At 48.2% G+C, this 13,841-nt stretch overlaps 1 protein-coding gene and 1 long non-coding RNA gene across 5 annotated transcripts in view; one reads left to right on the top strand and one right to left on the bottom strand.

Moving 5' to 3' along the window:
• Window positions 1–6,008: 6,008 nt before the first annotated feature.
• Window positions 6,009–13,561, bottom strand: LOC144313038 (uncharacterized). Of its 3 annotated transcripts, XR_013378716.1 has the most exons (5): window positions 13,174–13,558; window positions 10,265–10,409; window positions 10,061–10,177; window positions 6,848–9,231; window positions 6,009–6,509 (listed from the first exon to the last, which is right to left on the bottom strand). It is a non-coding gene; the product is annotated as an uncharacterized LOC144313038 (long non-coding RNA). The 3 variants fall into 3 exon arrangements; XR_013378715.1 differs by having other exon boundaries at window positions 6,848–10,177; window positions 13,174–13,561; XR_013378717.1 differs by lacking the exon at window positions 13,174–13,558 and adding an exon at window positions 10,482–10,875 and having other exon boundaries at window positions 6,848–10,177; window positions 10,265–10,369.
• The window catches only part of PDZD2 (PDZ domain containing 2), a 358,446-nt gene continuing 357,083 nt past the window's right edge, over window positions 12,479–13,841 (top strand). For both annotated transcript variants that reach the window (XM_077896342.1, XM_077896341.1), the window contains exon 1: window positions 12,479–12,555. The gene's annotated coding sequence lies outside the window, so the exon portion shown is untranslated. The remainder of the gene's footprint in view (window positions 12,556–13,841) is intronic.

Genomic DNA, 13,841 nt, shown 5'->3' with positions numbered 1-13,841 from the left:
TCTGCATCAGGATCTGATCCAGGACCCCCATTGTATTGTTATTTTACCTCCTCAGTCCCCTCAATCTGTGAGGGTTTCCTTGTCTTTTATGAGCTTGACATTTTGGAAAAGTATTGACCAGTTATTTTAAATACTATTTCTCAATTTGGGACACTTCTGATGCTTTTTCACAATTATATTGAGGTCATAGATTTTTGGTAAGATCTGAAAAGTGATGTATCCTTTGTGCATCTTATCTGGGGGTACATTATATTGATATGTCCTATTAGTGATGATGTTAATTCTGCTCACTTTGTGATGTTTGCAGGGTCTCTCCACTACAAAGTTATGTTTCTCCCTTTGAAATTAGTAAATTTCTTGAGGGATATTTTCAGAGTATGCAAATATCCTATTTTTTCCTCAAATTCTCATTCTCTAATTTTAGCATTCATAGATGGAACCTGCATACGACAATGGTGGTGGTGTTTGACACATGGTGATTTCCTATTCCCCTCATTCCTTCTACATTTATTAATTGGAATTTGGATTCTGAAGACTTAGTACAAAAAAACAGAATGTAAAATATCTCATTAAAGCTTTTATATGGATTACATGTTGAAATGCCAATTTTAAAATACATTGGGTTAAACAAAATACATTATTAAAACTAGCTTCCCTTGTTTCTTTTTTATTTCTTATAATGTGTCTACTAGAAAACTCAAAATGACATGCATGGCCACATTGGTGGCTCATATTACATTTCTATGGGACAGTGCTGCTCTAGGGACTCAGATAATGAACTTTTGTGCTACCTCCTAGAATGATTGGGAGAATAAATGAGAATGTTATATAAAGTGTTTGGCATAGTGCCTAGCAAATTGTGAGTATTCAGTCAAAATTATCTACTTATTACTGAGTTACGAAAGGACAATCACTCTTAGGAACTATGAGCTTCTCAGGGGAACTGAAATGTTTTCATTAAAAACATCAGTCAAGGGACACCTGTGTGGCTCAGTGGTTGAGCATCTGCCTTTGGCTCAGGTCGTGATCCCAGGGTCCTGGATCAAGTCCTGCATCAGAATCCCTGCGGGGAGCCTGCTTCTCCCTCTGCCTGTGTCTCTGCCTCTCTCTGTGTTTGTCTCTCATGAATAAATAAATAAAATCTTTAAACAAACAAACAAGGACTATCAGTCAATCAGACTTCCTCAAGAGGAGGAGAACCTGATAGAGACACCGAGCTTCTCCTCTGGCTCAGAGGACTGTGTTTTGAGAAAACCAGAGCTTATGTATGGAAAACTGGGCTGGTTGCTGACTTCCAACAGGAAATCTAAGAAGACAGGAGAAGAGGGAAGAACACACGAATTCAGCCACTGAGAAGTGCAAAATATGTGTTGCCTTGTGGGATTTTTTTTGTGAGTGATGGATAGAGGCTCACACTGGGCCTTTGGTGATCAGTGATAGATGGTCTGCTTAAAAGGTATCTCATCTTCCTGGATCAATCTAGCAGGTAAGGCCACCTGGTGCTCCCCCTTCTTCTCGGGGCATAACTGATGAGCTTGCCAGGCTGAGTCATGTACCAGAATGTGCTTTTCCAATTAATAGCATCCCAGGTACATTCTCTTCCTGATGGCAGGTAAGACACAAGCCAAATTCCTTTGATCTAATGATTGGCACTGGTAGCAAAGCTTCTTTAGGATCTGTTGTTTCACCCTAGAAGTTATTTGGGCTCCAAGCAAAAAAAGGACAAAAAAAATCATGGAATGGTCAACACTCCAGATGTATCTGAAGATACATAAATAATTATGGAAACAACTTAACTCAACAACCTTATATAAGTAGTCTTACTAGGCTCTGTTCAAAGTGCTTTCCTTATAGTCCCTCTTTTAACCTTCGTGTCAACCCTGTGAGGTAGCTACTACCATTATTCCTGTTTACAGATAAGAAAACAGAAGCAGGGATCCCTGGGTGGCGCAGCGGTTTAGTGCCTACCTTTGGCCCAGGGCGTGATCCTGGAGACCCGGGATCGAATCCCACATCGGGCTCCCGGTGCAAGGAGCTTGCTTCTTCCTCTGCCTCTCTCTCTCTCTCTCTCTCTCTCTCTGTGTGTGTGACTATCATAAATAAATAAAAATTAAAAAAAAAAAAGAAAGAAAACAGAAGCAGAGAGAGGTTAGATTAAGTCACTGCCCTGAGATCACATAGCTAGTTAGTGACAGAAGGGATTCAAACCCAGGTATTCTGGCTCTAGAGTCTATGCTTTTAACTATGACTCATACTGCCTCTCTATGGGAGCTGCCTTTTGCCCACCCCCCAAAAGAGAAAAATCAATAGTAGTCTTGTTTTTGAGGCTTTAAAATTAAAGCCCATGGAGACTTTTGCTCACCTTAATGGGTAATTGGTTCTCCTTTCTACCAATTTTCCAGAGAAGGAAACTCCATTTTCCAGGGGGAGGAAATTGGGAGGGTTGAATGAAGGGTTGTCTGTGATCTGCTCAAAGCCTTGGGCACTTTCTTTTAAGAAGAGGATAGAGAATCTTCTATACTGGCTGTTCCCTTAGCTCTAAAGAGTGAATATCGTTCAGCTGGGTAGATATATCTCTCTCTAGTCCTTTGGCTTTCTGGGTTTGTGTGCTATCACTTGCTAAAGATACGACAATGTGCTCTTTGCTTGGGTTTGCAGCTAGGAGACCTGTGTGTGTTTTCCCACCTCCCCCAGGAATGCAGCCAGAAAAAGTAATGGCATCCAAGAGCCATCTGGGAATGTGTCCCAGACCTGCTCCAAACTGGGGCACAGAGCCAGCTGCACACCCACCAGCTTCAGAGTTCACCTGGATTAGACTCGCTGCAGAGAGGTTTGCCACCAAGAATGATTTATCTGGGATCCTGGCTGTACGGATTCCGGCAGGTGACTCTCTGGGAGGGGAGTAGCCAAGCTATTGATCTGAATTTGATGTGTAAGGTCCAGAGTTGAGGTGTAGCTTTGACGCTGCCATCACCGAGCTTTGGCATTGTGAGTACATCTCTTACTTTGATTGCTTCCAGATGCCTGTGTCTACCTGGGAAATGGGGATAATGGCACCTAAGCTCATATCAGCCAAGCATGCAGACTGTCTGAGAGGTAGCTGAGAGATCTAGAGAAGCACACAAGCACCTCTTGATGTGATTTCATTATATTTATTTAGGCAATGGAATTCTATGAGTCAGGGTCCTATCAGAATACAGCACACTCATACAGGAATAACTGGGGAGATTTTAATTGACAAAGGTGTGGACAAGTTAAGGAAAACAAAAAGGATAATGAAGCATGCCAAGGCTAGCAACTTCAGGGAGCTGTAATTACTGTAGGCCGGAAGGAGTCCCTACAGAGTAAGGGCCTGCCTGGTAAGAGTGATGGATCAGAGCCGTCCCTGATAAGAGCTGGGAACTCAGGTAGAGGAGCAGAGTCACTGTTAACCCACGGCCCCAATGAGGAGCCAGAGAGATCAATGCCTTCTTGTTATCCTGCCACTGATCTCCCATTGGTGGTGCCCTAACCAGAAGGCAAGAAACAAGGAGGAGCACAATAGGAGGCCAGCTTCCTGAGGCACAGAACAGAATAAATGGTGGGAAGTAGATCTGGAGGGCAAGCAGGGACTATCTAGCCTAGGAAGCACATGTTAGTATGACTTTCGGCTTCCACCATTAGATACATTGGTTTTTTGAGGCCTCACACTATGCAAAGTTAAATATGCTTGTTATAAGCAGCCAAACAGAAGAAATCAATTGAAGAACAATTCATGCTACATGTCACAGGAATAAAATGCTTTTTAGCTACCCTTTTTTTTTGTTAGATCAAGAAGTCCAGGAGCAATTCAGAGTACAAGCATAATAATACTACATTGCCAGTACAGGGCAATTAACTAAATGGTCTGTGTATATTACCTCCCAGTGTCATGAGCACCTTATTATGCTTTTGCTATTCATCCATCTATTCAACAAATATTTTCTGAGTACTTATCTTGTGCCAGGCACTATGTCAAGAACTAAATATTACATTTCTGAACCAGATAGACAAAGATTATCATAATACCCGCAGTCTATATTTTTTAAAAAAAAAAAAAGCACACATTAAAAAAAGTAATCTCACAAAGACTGAAGAGCAATCGAGACAAATGCTGTAAAAGAAAAAGACATAGTACCATGAAACAGGGCACCTAACCTGGGAGAAAGAAAAGGCTTCCTGGAGGAAAGTGAGATCTAAAGAGAGTCCTGAAGAATAAGTAAGAATTGGATGAGGGGCAAATTGAGGAATAAAAAGAGCTTCCAGGGCAGAGGAAACAAAAATTTTCAGATTCTGGAGAACAAAAGAGCATGGTGCACGGATCTGAAAAGCAGTTAGCACTGCTGGGTGGGGCGAGCAAGAGGCAGAGTGGTACAAGGTGAGAGTGACAGGTAGATAGGGGCTGATCACATGGGGCCAAGCAAACCAGGCTAGAGACACTGCATTTTATCCCAAGCATGATGTTCATGCCCTGAAGAATTATGCATGGTGATATGAAGGAAGGAGGAGGAAGGTGGGTGTTGATTTGGGGAAGATCTATTAATCTGGAGATGGGAAGTTAAAGGAGCTCCTACCTCATATCTTTTATTTTATCTGAGAATTAGAAAGCAAGGTCATCATCGGATAAAAAGACAAGGATAAGACAGGAGGAGTCAGCAATTTGAACATGGTGAAGAAAGTTTGAAATACTTATTGCATAAATGGGAGAGTTGGTTGACGAGGGAAATGGTAGCTGGACACTGTTTAGAGCTGGTTGTGATAGGCAACCAGGAATTCGCCATCTACCCAGGCATGGTTTTGGGGTTTTTTTTGTTTTGTTTTGTTTCTTCCCATCAGTGCTTCAACATCGGGCATTGGTGCAGGGAAGGGCCGATTTCGTCCTGGAATGGAGTTTTCAGGTAGGTGCAATCGAGGCACAAGATTAGATAAGAGTGATGGAGATGATAGGCCATAGACCCAAAGCATGGGGGTCCTCACACCATTCCCGACTCTGAGTTGTAAGGTAATGCTTGTAACCAAATAAACACTCTGCTTGAGAGAGCTGCAGGGGAAACTGTCTTCACTGGAGGGTGAGAGTCTGGAGGAAGAAGTGTTTAGGGAAGAGAGTGAGGAAATGGGGATACTTGTTGGGATGACAGGTGGGAGTGCGAGTTGGAGGAAACTGCATTGGAGTGGACGTGGGATATCATGGATCTGAGAGCATGGCAAGAGGCGGATCACCAAAAAAGGCTCATAGTAGGGATGGATGAATGCAAAGGTGAAAAAGGCACATTTACGTGTTTAATGGGTCTTAGAGGCTGCTGTGCATTCAAGTTTACCATAATTCGACTGAGGGATTAAAAACTAGGAAGTGGACATGGTGGTGCCAGGCCTGCCTCCACTGATGGTCTGTGAAGTGTTGACAGTTGTGCTTGGCAGCATGTGTGTGGTCATCCACGAGATGGGAGGCAGGGCAGCGAGTGTAGCATTGCATCACGGGGCAGAGTGTGTGGGCCCAGCTGGCGTCAGGTCACCCCCACGGACATTGGCAAGACCTAGACAGCTCTTCAACAGTGGTGCTGTTGAACACTATTGCTGCACTTCCCCCTGCTGAATCAGCGTCCAACCCGCTCAAGTGTTTTCTGCGTTCTGTGTGTTTGTCAGAGAACCAGGGCCAGGGCTAGGGCAAGGCAAGAGAGGTGCTTGGGGCCCAAAATTAAGGCGGTCCTCACTGTTGGGATTAGGCGCAGCCCAGAGAATGAGTGAGCACTTCCATATATTTTGTATCCTAGGCACCTCTCTTATCTTACCCGGGTTGGGATCAGCAGAAAATTCTAATGTGAAATGCTATCTATGGGACCATTCCCTTTAATTTCAGAAAGAGATTTACAATGAGCAATTCTAGAAAAAAAAAAGAGTTCAGTTTTGGAGTAGATGGAGTCTTTGTTAGGAAAATATATGCATGCCAAAGAAGCAAATTTTGGAAAATTCTGCTCTATGACACTCTCTGTATTACTGCATTTTCTGTGAACTTTTTTGATCTCTAAAAACACTTTCTTACAAATTCATGCTGGAGATACAATATTGATAAGCCCCATGACATTCTGACTGATGGTACATGTCTCAAAAGACTTTAATAAGAAAAACATCATTCTTTAAGGAGCATTTGGAATTTATCATAAGGAATTAATTTATTGGTCTGCTGCCTTCTTTGGAGAATATTTCCTCTACTCTGGCACGAGGCAGAGATATGTGTGCACCCTTCAATGGCAAGGGAACCATGGACGCCCTCAGTCCTTGAAGTCAGGCTCTCTATCCTCAGTGTCCTGAGATACGTCATCTTGATTGTGAAAACCAGGCATTAAATAGGCATAATTAGCATTTCTAAAATGATGGGCAGATTTCCAAAGTAGGGCAAGTTGGTTCCTAAGGAATCTCCTTTGGGCTCCAGAATTCTGAGCTCTCATCGTGTGTTGTTTTGTTTCTTCTCTCTTTCCAGGTGGTCTGATTGTCTAAGTTACAAAAACAAATTATTTAAAAGCAATTTAGGTTATTTGCTTTGTTGATAAGTGCACAGTAAAGCAGAAAAGATGATTCGCTGCTCCCTGGATTCATGAAAAAATATTTAACAAATAGAGAAAATGAGCATTTAAATATTTGTTAATAGTTTTCTATTAACCAGAAATGAGAAGGACCCTGTGACTTAAATAAAGGCCAACCATTTCAGGGCCAAGGGCATGATCCCTGGGGCTCTTTTCAAGAGCAGACTTAGAGGAACCCACCCCTTGGGCAATTAGAAGGAGGTCGCTATTAGCATATGCTAAAACCAACAAAATTAAGCTGTTCTTACATATTTTCCAATGGGCAATGGCTGGCTTTTTCAAGTCCACTGTATCCTTTCTTCAAAGGTTCTGCTTCCTGTGGATTTCATCGACCAGTACATCACTCCTGAACACCGCAGAGATCCAAAATGCATTTCTTATGTTTGGCCCACTAATTCATACATCATGCAAATAAGTTGTTAATGATGATTTATCGACTGCCTTATCTACTGCCCTTGGTGATTCTTGCTGTACACTGAGATGAAATGTAAATCATCTTAGTCATGTATTTTCTGTGACAACCTGAAATTGCCATTCAAAGAGCTGTTACTCTCACCTTCTCTCATTTGAGGAGACCTTTACCTTTTTTTCAAAGTATTTTTGCATCTATGATTTCACTGGGGACTCGAGATTCTAATGAGATCTGTAGAGCCTGGTATTGTTATCCTCATTTGAGAGAAGCTTGCCTGAGGTAACCCCACACTTCACTGAGTTACCGGGATTGGCCGCAGAACACAGCCCTGGTCTGTGGCTTTTGCAGGCTGGGTATCATTATTACCCGGCTTTTATTTCCGTGTCCATTTTAGCTGTCCCAGTAAAGGCGGGTGCTGAGGTTGGTAAAAGAGATAATAAGGAGGGGACATAAAATTAGGAAAAGGGAACAACAGCAATAAGAACAACAGCCACAAAGCAGAAGAGAGAGACTAGTAATATGTTTATTTTTATAATTGCTTTTTTGGAGATTATTAAATGAAGATATCTGGAAGTGGAAGTATCTGATGAAGGTGTAAAAATAGCATATGATTGACTTAGAATGATGCCTTTTCATAAGTAAGTAGAGCAGAACTGAACAAGGAGAATAATCAGCAGGGGAGATAGGAGTTCGGAATGAGAATCTGTTGTGCACAAAATGACGAGCTAGAAAATATCTTACCTAAATAGTCTACCAATTTAGATGCACGATGATTTGACTGAATTGGAAGAGCCAATGGGGGAGGACGCGAGCTTCCCAACTTCTGGAAGGAAAATGTTTACGACCGAACCAATAGGATTGAAGCCCCAAGCCCCAAGAAGATCCCTATGTCCTGTCTCTTGTGTAAATTAAAAATAAAGATACTGGCCAACTAGCAAGCAAAATCCATGCATCTGTAGAACGAAAATAGCTTCTCTTTCGATATGCTGATTGCACAGTACTGGTTATGTTAATCAAAGCTGAACCTCTCTCTCTCCCGTAGCCTGGTTTTACCGGTGCCCTGAGTACACAGGGTAATTCAGCACTGGACAGAATTATTGAATCATCTATATAAATTGTAAAAATAATAAGCAATATCTGGTCTGTACTTGCTAGTATATAATTCATTTCTTCCTGCCAAAAATTTTATTAAAAAAAATTACCCTGGCAACCATGCTTACATAGTATAAATGGAAGTCTGAGTCAAAGATAAAATAATGGATGATTTAGCCATCTAAATAAATAGAAGGAGAGATAGTATATTCAGTAGGGGGCAGCCCCCTACGAGAAAACCATAAATTCTGCATGTGCCATAATACTGTGCCACACTGTAAACCACAAAACACACATTTGCATAAGTTCCAGTGTCATGCTCGTGGACACAGTGAAACTCATCTTTTTCAGTATACACAGGATGAAAAGTACTGAAATCTTTCCCCTAAACAAGTATTTTAAAACAGCGTACATCAACTGCGGGTCCATTTTGTGTATTGGCTAATACAACATGTGTCTGAGGATGGAATAAATATTACAAAATTTTCATCAAGGTTTAAACTAAATTCTATCAGCACTGTGACCACGCACTAGAGTATGATTTAACTTGGGCCCCCTCCCATTTTTAAAGTCACTCTATTTCAGTATTTCTTCAAATCTGTTTTGTGGGCCACCCAAGTCACAATCATAGGGTGCTGGTTAGAAATGCAGCATCCAGAGCTGCCCTACAGACTCAGCATCTGATGATCTCAGGGGCTGACGCCAGGGCATCTGAATTTTCAAATCTCCTGGTGAACTTCAAACACATTCCAAATTAGGATCCAGTGAATTAATGTTTTAGTGTCATTGTTCCTCACTTGTTCTTTCTAAACCTTTCCTTGGTCCGGGGATGGCTCATTCCCATGTGAGTTCCTGAATGGAAGAGTTAGTGGCCAGGAATTTCCAGAGGAAGAAAAAGGAGGCTAACTAGCTAGGTAAACGGGAAGCTAGAATTTGTTTTGGAGATCAAACGAACCCACAGAGGCTTGGAGGAGGAAGGGAATTGAGCCAGTTGTTGCCAAAGGCTCCCTCTCCTCCCAACACACTTAGAAGAGCACCTGAAAAGATGGGAAGCAACCTTCACGATTTCACTGGAGTTGGTGATGAAACTTCCAATTCAGGTACAGTTGCCTGGTGGGGTAGTCTCTTCTTCATAGAGGGAGAAAGCTCAGAGGTAAACCAAATGCCACTGCAGCCCATGGGAATCTCTGGGGACTCCCCTCAAGTAGGCTGCATTCTTTTACCTATCATTGGTAGATTATGGCCCAGAACAATACATTTTTTTCTCAGTTCATTATTTTGATCTTCTCTTGTCCCTACCTACAAGCCTTAGATTTTCTAAATCCAACCTCCTCGCCAAATCATATATATTATGAGCAATAAATTAAAATGGCCACTTGGATAGAAGTACTAATCTGTGACTAAATATTTAACAAGGGGGCAGGAAAAATTTACATTTTGATCTTCAAACACTGGAAAACGAGTGTCCTCAGTTGTGAGCTTTCCAAATTGGCAAGACAGCAAGGGCAAAAGAAAATTTCCATGCATTTGATTGACCCCTTGAGAGGTGAGCTATTAATAGCAGCAAGAACTTGCCAAAAACTATCTGGAAAATATCGGATGAAAAGTGATTGAAACTAGAAGTATCTTAAGCTGGTCAGCAGAGCCATGTCTGAAGGAGAAAGATGAGAACATATTACATATACGTAAGTATCTTTTGTATATAATATTTACGCCTGCATATAGAACACATATCACATCTGTATCTGTATATTTAATGATTCATTTGAATCCAGCAAATATTTATTGAGTAGCTACTAGGGGTTGTGCACTATGCCATGCTAGGTTTGGGGAACACAAATAATAAGATCTAGGTTCTCTTTGCTCCAGGATCTCCCAAACTGGAAGCATGTGGTGAGGGAACATTATGATTCCTGTGATTTACTACAACCCGACAAGGGTTATATTAGCAACTTACAGAAAGATTAATCCAGGAGAAGAAACCTGGTGCTGGTGCCAGTGATTAGAGAAGCCTTCCCAGAAGAGGTGATGTTTGGGATTTCAGCCGACACAGGAGTGTGAGGATTGTGTCATTCTGGCAGAGGAACAATTTGCAGGTTAGGAGTACCCGGCTGGAATGAAGGAGTTGGGGGTGGATTGGGTAAGGAGTAGCAGTGCTCACAGTCTGAGTGATAGGTTCCTGTATATATTCATTTATTCAGCACGCTTTCGACGGATGCTGATGGAGGTTGGTGCTGGGTACAGAGGCTGCGGAGACAGGCTTCGCCTTTTCATGGTTGATGTGATGATAGGAAGAGAGTGATGGACTGTTGTGAAACAAACAGAAACCCCAGCCCTGTGTGATTCTAGAAGGATTTTCTGTGGTGTCCCAATGATACCTTTCTGGGTAACGGTTGCCATTTCATTGAGCACCTCGGAAGTGCTGTGCTGAGTAGCTGTGTCACTGCCAATCCTCACAATCCTGAGTGGTAGGTATTTCCTCTGTTTACAGATAGGAAGAGAGAAGCTCTGGGTGCCTGAGATTGCACAGCTTATCCTATAGGAAGCTCGGATTTGTGCAGACATTGATCTCAGTGGCCTGGTAATTATAAAAGCTGAAGAACAGCTATTCAAGTACTTCCCCACCCCAACCGCTGCCGAAAATACCATCTCGAAATGCCTTGGGACTCCGCCGCCCTCTGATGCTGTGGGACAGCTCTGCACGATCTGTGCAGGTGATTTATGTCTGTCTGGTCTTCCCAGAGACCAGAGCTTATTGCCTTGCTGGGCAAAGCTGCAGGGGATCCCTGCCCCACCCCATCCCCATCCCATCCCCACCCCCCCCCAAAGCAAAGATTTCCAATTACTGCGCTGCAGAAAATGTCAAAAGCATTATTCAACTATTCATTATCCCAGGTTTTGTAATTTTTCATATGTTTTTAACTCTTATCTGCTAGCCCTTGAAAAAGACCAGCTTTTTCCTCTTAAGAGAGCTTAATTTGCAGAGAGGCGCAGTCTCCCTATTATGTTCTTATCATCCTCTCCCCGTGGTAGGCAGAATGACAAGGATGACAAAAAAAAAAAAAAGAACCAAAAATATTTGAAGGGCTTCCTGAAAATCCACGGGAATGAAGGATCCAAAAAAGCCGGAGGCTTCTGTTCCTCGACTGACCTGGAATAAGGCCAAGGGCGATGGGCAGCGGGTCCCCGGGGGGGGAGGAGGGGGGCTCTTGGCTGCCGGTCCCGGGCCCCGAAGCAGCACCCCAGGGCCGCAGGACGTTGCCTTTGGGGTCTCTCAGGAGCTTAACTAGGGGATCAAGCAGCATGGGGGGTGTGCCGTGGGGTTCCCCGGAAATTCTCGTATTGCCGTACCGTGCAATCAGCCTGGGCCTCGGGAGGCGGAGGCCGAAGCCTGCGGGGTGTGGGTGCTCGGCGCCCCGGCCCCGCCCCCGGCCCGGCGGGTCCCGGTGCGGGGCGCCCACGGCTCCCTCGCGGCTCTGCAGCGGCCACTCGGCGCCCGGCTCCGCGTTCCCACCTAGAGGGCGCCCCGCGCCCACCCCCAGCATCCCCCCAGCATCCCCCAGCTTCCCCCAGCATCCCCCCAGCTTCCCCCAGCATCCCCCCAGCATCCCCCCCAGCATCTCCCCAGCATCCCCCAGCTTCCCCCCAGCTTCCCCCCAGCATCCCCCAGCATCTCCCCAGCATCGCCCCAGCATCCCCCAGCTTCCCCCCAGCTTCCCCCCAGCATCTCCCCAGCATCCCCCAGCTTCCCCCCAGCATCCCCCCAGCATCTCCCCAGCATCCCCCCAGCTTCCGCCCAGCATCCCCCCAGCATCTCCCCAGCATCTCCCCAGCATCCCCCCAGCATCCCCCCCAGCATCCCCCCAGCATCCCCCCAGCATCCCCCCAGCATCTCCCCAGCATCCCCCCAGCATCCCCCCAGCTTCCCCCCAGCATCCCCCCAGCATCCCCCAGCATCCCCCCAGCATCCCGGAGACGGCGCCCGGGGCTCCCCCAGGGGCGCCCGGCTCGGGGGAATCCCCGCCCACCGGCCGCCCGTGCGGGGGGATCCCCGCCCCCCGGGCCTGTCACTCGGCGCGGGGAGTTCCCGCCCCTCGCGGCCCCCGGAGGGAGGGGGGGAGGGGAGGGGAGGGGAGGGGGAGGGGGAGGGCGGAGGGAATCCCCGCCCATCCCCGGGCTCCGCGGATCCCCGTTGCCGCCGCGCAGCTGGGCGAGCCGGCCGAGGAGCGGGCTGCGGCCGCGGGGACCCGCCGAGCCCGGGGCGCCCGGGACTGCGCCTCCCGCGGCGGCGGGAAGCGGCGGCGGCGGCTCGGGGCGGCGGCGGCGGCGGGAGCGGGAGCGGGAGCGGGAGCGGCGGGAGCGGCGGGAGCGGCGGCGGCGCGGGGACCCGCCGGGCGGCGCCGGGGGCCGGACGCGCGAGGAGCAGCGGGAGCTCGGCGGAGCCGCGCGCAGGTGAAGCGACCGTCCCGCCGCGACCCGGGGCGCGGGGCTCGGGGGGGCGGGGGGCGACCCGCGGCCCCGGGGACCGAGCGAGCCCGGGAAAGTTTGGCGACGATTCCCGGGGCGAGGCGGCGGGCCGGGCGGCGACCCCGGGTGGGGCGGCTCCAAGTCCCCGGCCGCCCCCCCCCCCGCCGGGCACGGGGCCAGCGGCGCCCCGCGGTGCCCACCTGAGCCGCCGCCGGGCCCCCTCCGCGGCCCCAGGGACCCGGGGCGCCGTCAGCGCCCGCCTCGGCCGCCGGCTCCCTGCCCGGGGGACACGCGGGGAAGGAGGACGGAGCAGGCGCGCAGAAGGCAAGGACGTCTGTGGGGCAGGGTCGGCATCTCCCGGGGAGACCCGGAGCGTCCTCGGGAGGGAACCCCGCGTCCCCCCGGGAGTCGAGCGCCGCCCCACAGCTGGCCCGGTTCCTTGCGGTCGCCCTCCTCCCTCCCTCCCTCTCCCCCGCCCCCCCCCAGGTGCGCGGTGGGTGCTGCAGGGCTTGGGGCTGCTGGGCTTGAGTCCGGGCAGGGTCCAGGGTCCCCGGCTGGAGTTTGCCAGAAGCCCGTCCCCAGAGGCCTGCTCGGCGCAGAGACCTTGATAAGAGACGCCGGAGTGTGCAGGGGACACGGCGGCGGGCTCGAGGGCATTCCCTGGAGGTGGAGGCCGGGGGGGGGGGGGGGGGTGTGCATCTGTGCCCTGCAGCTGGCCCAGCAGGGTTGGGGTGCTTTGGCTGGCCGCGTTCCCTTGACAAAGCACCATGAAGCTGCCCGAGGGGGTCCCTGAGGGGCTGCAGAAAGTGATCCGTGGACCTGCTGCTGGAGAGAGCTGCCCTGGGCCCTCAGCGCTGCGGGCCCTTCCCGGGCCGGCCTGCTCCGGACTCGGGCCGGCTCCTCCCCACCGTGGCTTCGGGGTGCGGGTCAAGTAGGTCTAGGCCGGCAGGTGTGGCGTGGGAGGGTTGCTTGCGGGGGCGCGTGGAATGCCTCAGAACACACCCCTGACAGTAGGTGGTTGTTCTAGCTTCATCAGTTCCTTCTTCCATTAGACACGGGCTAAGGACTGCTGCTCCGCTAATAACCACATAGTGGTGTGAGAGCTGCAGGGGGGTGGGCAGACGGAGTGGAGGGGTGCGGGAATGTGCCGGGAGGGGAGGAATCAGAACCATGCAAAGTATATAAATGCACCTTCCCTTGACATAGTTCATATGCTCCGGGAGAAATATTGAATTATGCTTTAAATCTTCGTCATTAGGATTGATTTTGCA

The sequence above is a fragment of the Canis aureus genome, chromosome 4, assembly GCF_053574225.1.
Source record: "Canis aureus isolate CA01 chromosome 4, VMU_Caureus_v.1.0, whole genome shotgun sequence".
NCBI lineage: Eukaryota > Metazoa > Chordata > Mammalia > Carnivora > Canidae > Canis > Canis aureus.
This window is presented reverse-complemented; position numbering and strand designations above follow the sequence as displayed.